This window comes from Microtus oregoni, unplaced genomic scaffold, assembly GCF_018167655.1.
Source record: "Microtus oregoni isolate MIOR12 unplaced genomic scaffold, Mior012 000070F_ref0000104, whole genome shotgun sequence".
In the NCBI taxonomy this organism is placed as follows: Eukaryota; Metazoa; Chordata; class Mammalia; order Rodentia; family Cricetidae; genus Microtus; species Microtus oregoni.
The window spans coordinates 7,077,609-7,094,421 of NW_024543977.1; positions in this window are offsets into that span (position 1 = coordinate 7,077,609).

The window sequence follows — 16,813 nt, forward strand, 5'->3', positions numbered from 1 at the left end:
AGGTACTGAGCCACAAGGCTAACATAGATCAGAAAAATGGGTTAATCAAGATGTGAGAGTTAGCCAGTGAGAGGCTAGAGCTAATGGGCCAATCAGCTTATAACTTATGGAGATCTTTGTGTGATTTTCTTTGGGGCTAAACAGCTGGGGGTACCGGGCAGGACAGAATAAACCCCAACAACAAGCAGGCCCCCAGCCCATTCATGTTACAGACTGGCGCCCAATAGTTGTGGGGTACCTGGTGGGAGGACAGAAAATACAAACAAGCAGCCTGGACCCCTCATGTTACACTGGCTCCTCAGCACTTCTCGCCCTGCCCCCTACCTGCAACCTCTCCCTCCCTGAACTTCACAGCACTGCCCACAGGGGCTCAGCCATTTGGCTCCCAGCCTCTAGACCTCTCCCCTGTGCTCCGGGTGTGGAAGCGGTCTTCTGAGCTCCACACACGTGCATCCATGCACATGTCACACAAACACACAGTAATAGGAAAGAAACATCACAGTGTACACATATTCTCTGGCTTCTCCGGTATTTCTCTTCAGACCATTTATCCTCAACATATAATTACTTGTAGATCTGACTTCTTATATCTATTCCCTCCAAATAGAAAATATAGGAGTTGGGCATGTGGCACACACCTATAATCCCAGTACTCAGGAGGCAGAGGCAGGCAGACCTCTGTGAGTTCTATTCAGGACTGCCAGAGCTATGTGGAAGGACTTTTTCTCAAAACCAAAAAAAGCAAGGACAGCAGGCAGCAAATGGAGTCACGTCTGCCAAATTCCACTTCACCAAAGCTGTTCCCTGTAAACTGTAATTTATAGTGAGAAGAGAGATGCTAAACAAATCTTATTAGCCAAGATTTCAGTAGGAGGAAGCAAACTCGAAATGATGGAGCCAGAGTTAGTTCCTTGCTCCTGCTTTTCTCCCCCTCTGCCTGTAAAACTGTCCACCCTGTTCAGCTAGTGGAGAGCTTTGCTGTTGTAGACTAGATGGTCCTATTTGCTTCTTTGCTGACATATTCCAACTAGAACTTTGGAAGCAATGGTAATCCTCACACACATGAGTGATGTGGGTGGATGGGGAATAAGAGGCACTAGGATGGATGAGTAGGATAAATGATAGGGTGGAGAGTTTGCAAGTAGCTCTCATCTGAAAGCGCAGTCCCTGTTTGCTCTGTGGCCGTTCATAATGGTGACCAGGGTCCAGAGGGCAAAAACACAGCTCCGCATGAGCAGGGAAAGTGTCTTCACCTGATATTTTCAGTTCAACATTTTCTCATCTTCAGAGTAGAAAGATCAAAGAGAGGAGAGACCCTTCAAGTTGCCTACAGGCTTAGGTACAAGACACACTTTCATGACTCATTATCTCTTGGTGTGCTTGACTTGAGGTTAGATCACAGGAAAAGGCTGTTTGTTTGCCCATCACTATCCTCTGGGCGTGTTCTTCTCCTCCTGCTTTAGGTGGGAGTAGCCTGACAAGGTCATGTTCAAGCCTGGCCTCCCTGGTGAATGCGCTCTTGGCATCACCCACTGCGGTCCTGGTCCAACATTTTACAAGGTCAGGCTCTGTCAGAGGAAAATGTGCTGTCCTGCAAACTTTTAGAGATTTCCACAAAGGTCAGAGATTTTTGTATCGAAAATTCACAGCACTATTTTATAAAAAGACCTGTAGTTAAGGTGATTTATTTAGGATTATTTAACCCAGTCTGTAAAAATATTCCTGTTGTGTCCAGATTATGACCCCCAGAGAGAGACCACCAGAGAGGCCCAAACTGTAATAAGCAAGGTTTAATCAGCATAATACAAACCTGTTTGAAACTCATCTCCATCCCCGTTACAACAAGGTAGAGAGGAGTTGTATCTCCCCTGTGGGGTAAGCTTTTAAAGGCATAATTACAAAGAGAATCTTTGAAGATGCTTTGGCACAGGTACAAGGACATTTGTTCTCTCCCATTCTGTTAAGTCAGCTTTTTCCTTGTTTTTAGAGCAAGGCCACTGTTCTTGAGTTAGGCCATCTTTATCAGCCTGTACCAGGTGGCTGGCTGGGCTGAGCTAAGTGACCTTGTGCTCCGAATCTCCCAGGTGGGAGAGGGGAAGACCACTATCTTCCTGAGAAAACATTCTGCTAGGAAATTTCTTCTTGCCCCTTTGAGAATAAGGGGTGAGGGTCCCACAATTCCAACTATGCAAATCTGTTCTGCCTCAATAACCTAATTTGACCTTGGTGGTGTACTTCCTAGTGTCTGTGGAGTGTCAGGGGAACTCTGGGATTAGCAATGCATCCAAGCACAGGACCGAGTCACTGACATCAACCTAATGAGGCAGGTTCAGTCTTCAGTGGGAGAAGGCCCTCGACAGGAAGGAGGAGTCCCTGCCTGTCTTTTATGTTTTGGTAGATGTATGCACACTCCAGCAGCACCACAAACAACTAAAATAACTTTTGGGTTCAACACAGTTTTGAGTTTTATGTTCCTGAAGCTTGGTCTATGCTGGAAATAAAGGTCAGCTCTTTATGTGGCTGTGTATGATTATGTTAGTGTTTGTTACACAGTAGGGATAATTAAAATTGGGATTGCATTCAACGTTTTAGGAATAGTTCCCCATGTGGACTATGAAATCCATTAAGTATCCTTACATATGTAACTATCTTCTATATGTATATACAACTTACAAATGCATACATACAAGTCAGAAGCACATATATGTGCCTTTTCTTTTTTCTTTCTTTCTTTCTTTCTTTCTTTCTTTCTTTTTTCTTTCTTTATTTTTTTGACATAAGGTCTTACTATGTAACCCTGGCTAGCTTGGAACTCCCTATGTAGACCAGACTGAGTTGAATTTACAAAGGTCAATTTGCCTCTGCCTTCCAAGTTCTGGGATTAAAGAGATGAATTACCATACTTGTCAAATACTGTATTTTTAATCGATTAAGTAATTAATTATATGTGTGTGAGTGTTTGGCAGCATATATGTGTTGTGCTTTCCTGTCGCTTTAAGGGACAAGCCACGCCCACTCCTTTTTTACCTCTGACCTCCAACGCCACTTCTCTCTCTTTTGTTCTCTCCCAGTGTACACACAGAGCTTTCTCTCTCTCTCTCTCTCTCTCTCTCTCTCTCTCTCTCTCTCTCCTTCTCTTTCTCTTGTAATAAATATTTTAGCTTTATGCCTATTTTTGTGTCACGCGGAGCGTACCCTCCCGCTGGTGGGAAGAACTGTAGCCGCTTGTCGCATGGCGGGCTCTGCCAGCCTGCCCGGGGATCTTACGGATACGGACAATTGTCTCTTCGGGGCTAGCAGCTGCACTGCAAACATCTTAGAAACATCTTTAGGAATAAGAATATGTATGTGTAACACATGCATGCCTCATGCCCACAGAAGCCAAAAAGAAGGCATGAGATTCCCTGGAACTGGAATTATGAAGTTTTGAACCACTGTGTGGGTGCTAGGACTGAACCTTGGTCCTCTCCAAGAGCAACAAGTACTCTTAACTACCTCGCCTTCTCTCCAGGCTCTATTTTGTATTTTATGTGCATGGATGCCTCACCTGTATGTATGTATGTCTGTGCACTACTGTTCTCCTGGCACCCATGGAGGCCAGGAGAGAGTGGCAGACGTCTTGGCTGAAGTTACAGACATTTGTGAACTTCTGTGACAGCGCTGGAATTGAACTTGGAGGGCAGCTAGTGCCCTAACCACTGGGCCGTCTCTCCAGCCCTGATATTCTTATTTTCTTATCTCAACGTCTTTCAGGCTTTGCCTTGTGTGGTTCTGAATGTCAGGAAAGCTCTGAGGCCTTTGCTGTGGTAAAATGTAATTTCCCTGAGTGTGCCTTCCTTTCTGTCATGCTTGAAGGGATTTGTGATTAAAAGCTAGTGCCCTGCTCAAAATCTGTTCTAGGTGTCCCACAGCCTGAAGAGATCAGGCCAAGCCCTACAGCTCTCTCTCTCTCTCTCTCTCTCTCTCTCTCTCTCTCTCTCTCTCTCTCTCTCTCTCTGACAGAGCATTAAGAAGCCGTGCTGTTGTCTGGCTCCATAGCCCTTAAGTTATAGTCCTTCCTGATACCTGGCTCCTCCATATTTCCTGTCATATAGGCTATCTCAGACTAAATCAATGTGTGGAACTTCCTGCCGCCCTCTTAAAGAACCCAGAAGTCAGATACTTTCTTTGGGGATTTCTCTGGAGGCTGTCCTCTACCTCCCCCGCCATCCTGTCCCCATGGCTGTCTCTCTTTTACTTTAAGCTGTTCCTCTTAATGAAGCTTTTCTCCAGGGTTAAATGAAAGCCTCACCTTCCCTTAAGACCCCTTATGTGTCTCTGATATGATGTACCGTGTCTCCTACCTCAATGCCCAATCATGGCTTCTATGGTCTCAAGACTCTCTCTCTTCTTACAAAGCCCATCCCGAAGGGTGGTTGTGTGTCAGCTCCTTTCAGGAACCCACCTGCCACTCCTCCTTTTGTGTCTGAAAGAACTATGTTTCATTTTTCTTCCCCTAAGAAGGACTTGTTAATTTGAAACATAATGAAGTTATGCAGGGCTGAAAATATGGGTCAGAGGAAGAACAGTTTCCTAGCAACTACAGGGTACTAGATTCAATCCCTAATCTCTCTCTCTCTCTCTCTCTCTCTCTCTCTCTCTCTCTCTCTCACACACACACACACACACACAGAGAGAGAGAGAGAGATCACATTTCATTTGAAATTTCTATAACTTTTATTTAAATTCTCTTTTAAGATTGCTTCTGAGCCTGAAGAAATAACATGCATACTAAATATATATGAAAACAAGGCAGTGAGATGGTCCACAGGCTAAGGGTGCTTTTCACCAAGCCTGGTAATGTGAGTTTGATGCCTGGGACTCACGTCATACCCTGCAATTCTGACACCTCCAACATTGTGGGGTCTTTACTGAAGCTTAGGGTTCATCTTCACAGCTTTAAACATGGCCTCAGAGGGCCTTCTTACAGGAACTCAGTGATGGTAATCTCAATTGTCAGCTTGAGACCTATTAACAGAATTACGTGGGAGACAGGATTCTGGCCATGACCATGAGAGCTTATTCTAATAAGGTTGAAGTGAGAAAAACTGACCCACAGTAAGTAACACCATTGCCTGGACTGAAATCTTGGGCGTTAGAAAAAGGAGAAAGGGAGCCGAGTGCAAGCATTCTTTCTCTGCTTGCTGACTGCAGGTGTAAGGTGACTGCCTCAAGATGCAGTCACCACGATTCCCTCACCACAGTGGTCTGTATCTTCAAGATGCAGTCACCACGATTCCCTCATCACGGTGGAATGTATCACCACGATTTCCTCATCACGGTGGACTGTATCACCACGATTTCCTCATCACGGTGGACTGTATCACCACGATTTCCTCATCACGGTGGACTGTATCACCACGATTTCCTCATCATGGTGGGCTGTATCACCACGATTTCCTCATCATGGTGGGCTGTATCACCACGATTTCCTCATCACAGTGGACTGTATCTTCAAGTTGAGCTAAAGGAAACTCTTTGACCCTTAAGTCATTCTTGTCACAGAAACAGGAAACATTGCTAAGAGAGACTGTAACTGAGTTTGTTTGAGAGAATGCCCCCCAACCCCGTTGGCTCATATATTTGAATGCTTAGTCACCAGTTGGTAGAATTGTTTGAGAAGAATTAGGAGGTGTGTCCTTATTGGGATAGGTGTGATCTTGCTGGAGGAGATATGTCACTGGGAATGGACTTTGAAGTTTCAAAAGCTCGCACCAGGACCAGTCTCTCCCTTTTTCTGCCTGCAGATCATGATGTAAAACTCTCAACTACTGCTCCAACACATGCCTATCTGCTTCCAGGCATGGCTCCCATCTAGCGCTACAGTGAAAAGGAACACGGATGGCATGTATTAGTTGCTTTTCTGTTGTTGGAATGAAATACCATGGCTAATCCTCTAAAAATGCAAGCAAGTCCCCTATTAAATGATCTCTTTTATAAGCGTTGACTTGATTATGGTGTCTCTTCACAGCAATAGAACAGTAACTAAGACAGCAACCTTGCCAGATTGCCTGGTGTCGGATAATGTTCTTGTACACTGTAAAAGTTTGTCATTCATATTGATTTAATGAAATGCTGATTGGCCAAAGGCCAAGCCAGAAGTACAGTTGTGGTGACCAGACTAGGAGGATTCTGGGAAGAGGAAAGGCTGAGGCTCAGTCACCATCCAGATGCCATGTAGCCACCCAAGAAGCAAGATGTGAGGTAACAATCCATGAGCCTGTGGTAAAACATAAAATAATAGAAATGGGTTAATTTAAGATGTAAGAGCTACTTAGGAATACGCATGAGCCATTGGCCAAACAGTGTTATAATTAATACAGTTTTTTGTGTTTCTTTGAGATTGAATAGCTGCTGTAATTCCTTTTAGCCACCTGTAAGGCTGCACTTCTGGTTTCTGAGGCCGGCACATGGATCCCAGGTGCACATGTGACAGTCGCCCACCATCTGCGTCACCAGCGTCTGACGTAGAAGCTCCCCCCCCCCCCCCATGCAGGCACAGGGCGTAGCATACCCATCACCAGCGTCTGACGTGGGCACATCTTTCCCCCTCATGTGCATGTGCTGGGAAACCTTTAAAAGCTAATCGCACCATTCCCATGCCCTCTTCTTCCCTTTCTGTTCACCGCTTTACTGAGCTTGTCTGCACAAATCTTCTTAATAAACTTACACACGTGGGTTTGTTTGTGTCTCGTGCTCCTCATTTCTGCAGGACATTTTAGCTGCAGGACTGGGTGGGATAGAAACTTCCACTTACAGCCTGGCATTAGTAGCCTGGATCTGTGTTGCAAGCCTCCATGCATGAAAACCAATAACGCATGAAAGACGAATTCTGCTATCTTAGGGTATGGTCCCCTTGGAGCACAGCTGCAGCAGCCTCTGTGTGCTGAGCCCAGGGAAACGCTTTCCTGAGCAGTTGCTGTCCAGGGCAGGGAAATGCCCCTACAGCATTCTCTCTTTCAGGATATATTTGGATTTTCATAAGTTGGAGTCTTGGATGGGTGAGACCTTGCCTTTAAAGCCGTTTCCTATTGTCCCAGCACAGAGCAGGTGGCTCTCTTAACGGTTCAGCTTCTTTCTGTCTATGTCTTGGTTGTGGTTTTAAACTTACTTGGACTCTTTTCCTTAGGAAGTTGTACACATTTTATATTTTTCTGCCTGTGGTGGTTTGTGTGAGAGACGTTTTCCATAAGTGTGTGTGTTTGAATATTTGGTCCCTGATGTGTGCAGGGTTTGGGGATGGTTGTAATCTTTAGGAAGTGGAGCCTGGCTGGAGGAAGTATGTCATGGAGGTGGGTTTTAGGAATAAACAAACAAACTAAACTAAAACCAAAAAAGTGAGTTCACTCTGTCTCATGTTAGTGGTTGCTGTGAGCTCTGGGCTCCCTGCTCCAGCCCCTGATGCAGCAGCTTCTCTCCCATTGGAAACCACTCCTCTGAAATTAACTCTTTCTTCTATAAGGTGCTTTGGTCATGGTATTTCATTCCAACAAAAGAAAAACAACTAACACATGCCATTGGTGTTCCTTTTCACTGTAGCGCTAGATGGGGGCCTTGAGCAATTACCGTGCCACAGACTGAATGTAGTCCTGTTACGGGAGGTCCTCCCACTCCTCCAGCCTATCGCCGCTGAGATACCAGCCCATTGGGGCGTGGTCTCTCTCCCTTTAAAAAAGCGGCCACTTCCCTCTCCTCTCTCTCTTCACTTCCTGCTCCACTGGCGACTAGACTCCCTTCCTGGTTGCGCAGAGGGCTGACGGTGATCTGTAAGTTTTTTCCCCTTTAAATAAATACCACCCTATTAATCATAATTCCAAACTGGTGTGGCATTGTTTATGACTTACGCCTTCAGTTGGCACCCAACGTTTTGTTTTAGAACCTCTCCTTTCCCCGCTCAGCTGCTGGCCGCGAGTTTTTCTTGGTGGGAGCCCTCCCTTCCTCAGCTGCCGCCTGTGCCTTGCAGCGGCGGCCTTGGCCTCCCCACGTGCATTTAAACTCCACAGGCCCGCGTAGTCTCTGCCGCGTGGTTTGCTCTTTTCTGAGTTGTTTTTAAATCTCCCTTGCAAGCACAGCTCTTAAGTGGCGTGAACCAGAGCACGCGGTTGCTGAAAGCTGCAACCCCTCAGGGTGACTCTGTCACGTGGAGGCATAAGCGGCTTCCAGGTTGCTCTTCTCTACCCCTGGATTCTGAGTTTCTGGTTCCATCTCTGGAATTGATTTAATTACATTTACTTTGTTGAGCAACTTACATTTTCCAGTTTTTAACAAATACTAGGCAGACTCTGAAACAGGACCCTGTTTTCGTCGCTACTTGGCAACAGCGCCACCTGCTGGATAATAGGTAATATGGCAGTTTTCGTTTCCGACGCGAATTTTACTGTTCTGGTTGCCAATACAATGGGTTATATCATGCAAGGTTTATATGACTATGGGGATAACTTAATTTACTGGTTACTAGGTTTCAGTATTCTTTTGCATATTCTATCATTTAGGAAGATCATGGCACTCCTAAGAACCATACAATCTTTACTAGAAACTCATGCAGGTCAAGAGATTCAGGATTCAAAAGAGACAATAATAAAGACAATAATAAAAAGACTTGAAATGATTGGAGAAATGATTGGAGCTGGTGAACAGAGTAATAAGGCACAAGGACAGGATACAATGCCAACATCAGCTATTAGAACTGGCTTACCCAAGGTTTTAGCGGCATACCCTATACTTAATTCTGACAGAGCGTCAACTTCTAAAGGCTCAAAGGGAGTCAGAGAAGCTAGATGGACGCCAATAGCAATGAATGATCTAAAAGAAATTAAGCAAGCTATTGTTAATTTTGGCTTGCACTCTGCATACGTAAAGGAAATGATAAGGACTTGGGCTTCTAATGCTAGAGCTACCCCCCATGATTTCCATCAGTTAGTGTCTGCAGTTTTAGATAAGGGACCTTCTTTGATGTTTGGAATTTATTTCAGAGAAGAATCCAAACATATGGAACAGCAAGGAAGAGCAAAAGGTGTTGAGGTTTCCCAAGATCAAATTCTTGGTGCAGGAGAATATGCTGATCCACAGGTCCAAGCTCTTTATGATGATGAAGTACTGTGTCTATGTCACCAAGCAGCTTTAAATGCTTGGAATAGGATACAAGATCCAGCAAAAAGGGTTGAATCATATACCAGAATTAGGCAGGGACAGAGAGAACCCTTTATTGACTTTTTGCAAAGATTAATTAAGGCTCTGGACATAGGGGTAACAGACCCAGAAGCTAGACGAATACTTCTTGAATCTCTAGCTTTTGAGAATGCAAACATAGAATGCAAAAAGATAATTGGGCCTTTAAAGTCTAGATCAGCACCTATGAATGAATGGATTCAGCATACGATGAATGTTGAGACGTTTAGCTATAACGATGAACCTTGTGTAGGAGAAGCGATTTCCACAGCAATGAGGAGACATCAAACTGTCAAGTGTCTTAATTGTGGTAAATTAGGACATCTGAAAAGGGATTGCAGGCATAGAATCTAGGAATATTATCTCCTCTTGGAATGACAAAAATAGGAGACCTAGGCCTTCAGGTATATGTAGGAGATACGGTAAAGGCCGACTTTGGTCCAACGAATGCAGGTCAACAACAGACAAACGAGGCAACCCGATACCATCGGGAAACTCCTTGAGGGGCCTCTCGCAGGCCCCCAAGCCAAGTCATTCCCAGTCACAGTAAAGAACGTGCCTCACCAAGAAAATTAAAAGCTCCAATTTCTGCTGTAAAAAGTAATACTGGTCTAAATGATGAAATACGTGTGGAGGATGAGTCAAAAAACCCAGTAGGACAGAGTAAACGTATATTTTGGCAGACTTCTATTAACGATCAAAGACCAAAGCTAAGAGTCTGTATAAATGGCACTTTTATTGAAGGCTTATTAGACACAGGTGCGGATGTAAGTATCATTACCCCAGAATCTTGGCATCCAAATTGGCCTCTTCAAGAGGTAGATGTTCAGTTCCTGGGAATTGGAACCCTATCTCGTGTAAAACAAAGCACAAGATGGGTTGAATGCATAGGGCTCGAAGGGCAAATAGGAAGACTAAGGCCATATATAGCCAATATTGCCATAAATTTATGGGGCTGTGACCTGCTACAGCAATGGAATACCCAGATTAACATTCCTGTAGTTCCAGGAACTCATAATTCTGGGAAGGATATGATGAGGTATTATGGAAAAAGGTCACCAGCCATTCAGGCTGTACAAGAACATACAGCAAATACCAAACCTTTAGAGGTACCAACAGGCCTACCTTTAAAATGGCTAACTGAGAAGCCAATATGGATCAAACAGTGGCCTCTAGCTGAAGATAAACTACAGGCATTGGAACAGCTGGTGCAAGAGCAACTTGATGCTCACCACATTGAAGAATCAACCAGCCCTTGGAATTCTCCTGTGTTTGTTGTAAAAAAGAAATCTGGTAAATGGAGAATGGTGACAGATCTAAGAGCTGTCAACAAAGTAATTCAACCTATGGGGCCACTACAATCTGGAATTCCTTTGCCTTCTCTGTTACCAAAAGAATGGCCTCTTATAGTTATTGATTTGAAAGATTGTTTTTTCACTATACCGTTACAAGAAAAGGATAGAGAAAAATTTGCCTTCACAGTGCCTACTTATAATAATGCTCAGCCTAATAGGAGATATCAATGGACTGTCCTCCCACAGGGTATGCTCAATAGTCCTACATTGTGCCAATATTTTGTAAGTAAGCCATTGGAAATAATTCGTAAACAGTTCCCCAAGTCCATAATTTATCATTACATGGATGACATCTTGTTATCTGATTCAACTAAAGATACTTTAGAAAGGATGTTTGAAGAAGTAAAGAAAGTCTTGCCTAGGTGGGGATTACAAATTGCCCCTGAAAAGATTCAAAGAGGAAATTCTATTAATTACCTAGGTTACAGAATAGGGTTAGAGAAAATTAAAACGCAAAAGGCACAAATTAGGAGAGACCGGTTAAAGACTCTTAATAACTTCCAAAGATTGTTAGGAGACATTTCCAGTCTACGACCAGCTGTTGGGATAACACCTGATCTAATAGTTCATTTAAACAAAACCTTAGATGGTGATAAAGATTTGAATAGTCCAAGAAAACTGACAGCTGAAGCAGAAAAGGAACTGATAATGATTGAGGAAAATTTACAGGAGGCACATGTGGATAGGGTGAACCCAAATCTTAGCTGCATCCTAGTCATATTGCCTTCCAGAATTTCTTCTACAGGGATTCTAATGCAGAGGGAAGATATTATTTTAGAGTGGATATTTATACCTAATAAACCAAGCAAAAAATTAAAAACTTATGTGGAAAAAGTCTCTGAATTAATTATAAAAGGTAAGCTGAGACTTCGTCAACTAGCAGGTAGAGACCCAGCAGAAATAGTGCTTTTTACTACTGAAGAAATAAAAAAGTTATGGGAAGACAATGAACCGTGGCAAAGAGCTTGTGGTAATTTTTTTGGGAGAAATTAATAGCAACTATCCCAAAAGTGGTAGACTTAACCTCATAAAAAGAACTTCTTGGATTCTTCCTAGAATTGTATGTGATGTTCCAATAACTGGAGCCCGTACGTTCTATACTGATGCAAATAAATCAGGGAAAACAGGATACAAGTAGGATGAATTGAGTAAAGTGGAACAAAGCCCTTATAATTCTGTCCAGAAGGCAGAATTATATGCCATTCTTATGGTGCTAAGGGATTTTAAAGAACCTCTTAATATAGTTACAGATTCACAATATGCAGAAAGAGTTATCCTGCATATTGAAACCGCTGAATTTATACCAGATGACACAGAGTTGACTTCATTGTTTATCCAGGTACAAGACATAATCAGGAACAGGCTTTGTCCGCTGGTCCCATACAGGTCTGCCTGGTCCTCTAGCCCAAGGTAACGCTGAGATTGATCAATTATAGACTGGAAGTGTGTTGCAGGCCTCAGAATTTCATAAGAAGCATCATGTCAATAGTAAAGGCCTAAAGAAAGAATTTTCCATTACTTGGCAACAAGCTAAGGACATTATAAAGAGATGTCCTACTTGTTCTTTCTATAATCAAACACCGTTGCCTGCAGGGAGTAACCCAAAGGGCACTAAGAGAAATGAAATCTGGCAGATGGATGTGTTCTACTTTATGGAATTTGGTAAATTAAAATATGTACACCACACCATAGACACATATTCAGGTTTTCAATGGGCTACTGCCCTGAGCTCAGAAAAGGCTGATTCAATAATCACACATTTATTGGAAGTTATGGCCATCATGGGTATACCTGTGCAAATAAAGACAGATAATGGTCCAGTATATGTATCTAAGAAAATGAAACGCTTTTTTGATTATTATAATATAAAACACATTACAGGTATACCAAATAATCCTACAGGTCAGGCAGTTATAGAAAGATCAAATCGTACTATAAAGGATATGCTGAACAAACAGAAAGGGACCGAAAATACCCCCAGAAATAGATTACATAATGCTTTATTAACCTTGAATTTTCTTAACGCTAATGAGAAAGGAACGACAGCAGCAGAAAGACATTGGATAATGGAAAAGTCTGCTGAACTAAATCAACCGATTTATTTCAAAGATGTGCTGACCTCTCAGTGGAAGCCAGAAGATGTGCTACGTTGGGGAAGGGGTTTTGCTCTTGTTTCTACAGGAGAAGAAAAATTGTGGATACCATCAAAATTAATAAAGTTTTGATTTGAAGAGGAGAAACCTCTTGGAAAGGAGAAATGACAACTCATCCACAATGATGATATTCATACAGGTGGTAAGAAAAACATATAAAATGGGGACAGGGTTCTGTTCTTATCTCCACAGGAAAACACTCATCTTTGAGAAATTCAAGGGACCCTGGATGTTTGGATACTGACAGATGGAAAAATACCTGCCCAATAGGAAATATCAAGAAAACTGAATGGGTTGTGTAAATAATATTAAACCATATTTCTAAATTTATAAAGCTGGTTTTGAAGTTGGACTCTGGCTCAGTCCCTCTCCAATTCCAAGCCGGTTAGTAAGAGAAAAACCCAGAGTTTCTGGAGTTTCTGTCTCATGTCAAGAGCCATGATATGGGACAGAAAGAAATATGAGTTTAGAAAACATCTTTGCTTTTCTTCATATCTATCATACTTTTCATTGAATATATCTATCATGTCTTTCATTGAATATATATGTCTATATATGTCTATATGATTAATGTTTAAGTTTTTCATAATGAACAATGAGTTTTTCCTGAAGTGACATTTAAAGTTTCCAGAAAGAAGATGGGGCCCCATAACAACAACTCCACCTGGTTGATATGACGTCATGATACTGATAGCGCTACTACAAGACCTGCTTTGGGTACCAACTGCACAAGACAGTTCCAACTTGGTTAGCTGAAATGGTGCACATCTTATACAACATTTTGGCCAGACCTGCACAAAATACTCAGAGACTATTTGCAATTTTAAAAGACATTGATCTTGAAATTTAACCATCATTTTACTTTCACAGGATCCCCCAGAAAGAACGTCGCCCCCATGACAGCTGGAAGTAATTCTAGAGGACGATGTCCCCTCTCCCAGTAAAGTTTGCCCTTAGGTTTAGGAACATCATTTAGGGGTTGATTATAATTAGTATACGATTGAGGGTTGGGGGAGGAATTTTATAAGCTCAGGGATCATTTTGAAAAAAAAAAGAGGGATGATGGGATAATAGATTTGTAATTGTGAGTTACTGTTTTTAGACAAATATATTGGTATAGATTCTTGTATATTGATACAAAGTTAAATTATATTGACTATTGTATGCATGCATGTTTCTACCTCTGTTTAAAACATTTTTATGTATTGACATATATTGTATTGATATATATATATATTGTATATATTTACCATATTGCAGTGTACATTTCTACCTCTGATTAGTGAGACACAATTGTTCCTGGCAACACCGTTCTATTCCCGAGAGAATGTTGAGCACCAAAGACACTCCATCTAGAGCCTTTCTTTTTGGGAGAACTGGCCTTTGGGCAAAGAAATGCCCATACCTCAACAACTGACAAAGATACAGAGCGTGCATCAATGGATAAAACAGGACTGTCATATCCTGCCAAGACAGTGTAAGATAGTTTTGAAAAGTTGCTTGCCTTAGAAAATGGTATGTCAGTTATGTTAGGCCTTAGCCAAAGTTGGTTGCTTCAACGCTGCTAATGTGACTTTGGGTGATTACCCAGGTAGCTAGTTGTCTCTTTGATTTGTTGCATGGTTTGGAAGTTGTTTTACTGAACTTCCTAATTTCCCAGGTAACATTATTTCCCTTCTCAGATCTTCGATGGGGTTGAAGACTATATAAATGTAGTTACTTTCTCTCATGACTTGGCCAAGTTATTTATTATACAAGACCTAAGTTAGTTAGAATAGGATATTTGTACTTATTGTATATAATTTCATAGTAGGTTTAGGACTCTCTTATTTAAACAAAAGGGGGAGGTGTTACCAGAGGTCCTCCCACTCCTCCAGCCTATCGCCGCTGAGATACTAGCCCATTGGGGCGTGGTCTCTCTCCCTTTAAAAAAGCGGCCACTTCCCTCTCCTCTCTCTCTTCACTTCCTGCTCCACCGGTGACTAGACTCCCTTCCTGGTTGCGCAGAGGGCTGACGGTGATCTGTAAGTTTTTTCCCCTTTAAATAAATACCACCCTATTAATCATAATTCCAAACTGGTGTGGCATTGTTTATGACTTACGCCTTCATAGTCTTGCCTCGGAACCTTCTTCTGCTGAATAAGCCAGTCTATCACTTAAAAAATTATTACATTTTATTTACTCATGTGTGGGGTGTGGGTGGAGTTGTGGATGTTGGTATCAGCGTTATAGTGTGTATCTTGAGGTTTTGGTGACCTCCTTCCACCTTGTGAGTCCCAGAGACTGAACTCAGGACAGCAGGATTGGTGTCAAGCATCCTTATTCACTGAGCCATCTTGCAGGCCCAGTCCATCACTCCTAAACTCCACCTCACTGAAGTTCTCAGGACACAGGCAGAATTTAGCCAGAAAACAAAGACTTGTAATTGCATCCATACTGTTGAAAGATCCCCGGAGTTGAGAGATCTCACTCAAGTCTGGGGATAACATGACTGCCCCAAGAACTCATGAGAGACCTTCCTTGCTGTAATCACATGAGGTTTATTGACAGGAACAAGCACACAGGGGCCAAGACTCATATCCCACTCAGAGGTAGAGGAGTTCAAACTTGAGTACCTGGGAGAAGGGGTATTTAAGGGAAGAAACCACAACCCAAAGGGGGTAGGGAGGGCGTCATTGGAAGATTCTGAAAATATCAGTGATAATCACAAGAGGGTAACTCCCTGTTTCTCAAGATTGTTCTCAAGATTATAATCTAACTTTGTGGTCAGCCAGTTCCTGGAACAAAGTCACTGAACCGGCTAACCTAGATTTTTGGCTTTACTCTTCCTGCTAGGGGGTCTGGATTTATCCTGGTCCTTCACTGCTGCTCCATGCAGCAATTTGCATATTGTTGGATTGTATTGTGTTGGAATATTTGGGGTTTTTATTATAACTTAATTTAATTTTATGTTTATTTGTGCTTTGCCTGCTTGTATGCCTGTGTAAAAGCATCAGATTCCTGGAACCGGAGTTACAGACAGTTGTGAGCTGCCGCGTGAGTGCTCGGAATTGAACCTGGGTCCTCTGGAAGAGTATCCAGTGCTCTTACCCTCTGAGCCAGGTCTCTAGCCCATCTTTCTTTGTTTTTTAATTGCTATTTGAGTAGACTTGAATTTCACCTTTTAAAAAATTCATTGAATGAATTTTGGTTTACAATTACGACAGAATTTCCAATGATTTATGAAATTACCTTGCTTTCTTCTTTTAAAAAAAAAGTAAAGCAATTGTTTTATTTTGTGTAGATGAGGTGGGGGTGTTGTCATGACAGTCAGTGGAGGTCAGAGGACAACTTTCGAGAACCTGCTCTCCAGGAATCGAGCTCAGGTTGCTCTTCCTACCAACTGGGAACCAACCCCAGCCCCTTCGCTCTGTCTCTTGCTTTTCATCTTGCTCTGTTTTTTAAACTACTGATTTCAAGGACTAAAATGTTCCCTGAAAAATGTGGCCTCCTGGTAAAGACTGGTGTTTTGGTTAAACCAAACAGAACTTCATGCCACACAGAAATGCAAACATCGCAGTGGCTGCAGTATGGAGCATGAGAATGCAGACAGCTGTGGGTGCTACTGGGTGGGTCTGGAAAAGTCACCCCTGCCTCCCCTGCTTCCCCCACACTGTCCACTTCTGCGGAAAGGGGGACTCTGACGTCTCTAGCAGGAAAATGTGGAGGACCAGGGTGGAGAGATTAGACATACAAAGGAAGAATTAGGGTCTGGTAAATTCAACAAACAGCCACTGTGACCCCCAAGTTCCACACAGGGCTCCTGCAGCCTCTGTGCCTGTCACCCATACTGAGCTCAGAGGTGCTCTGGAGCCTGCATTTTTTATATTTTATTTTTATTTATTCATCTGTTTATTTTGAGACAGAGTCTCAGGTAGCCCGTGCTGGCCAAGAATGACCTTGAACTTCTGATCCTTTTGCCTCCCCAGTGTTGTGATTGTAGGCCTGTGCCCAAACAGTATTGGTTTATGGGTCATTGGGAATTCATGCCTGCTAGGCATAGCTAGATGCAGCTCTACCGGCAACTCTCTAGTCAGGCTAGCCTAAGTATTTGGCAAG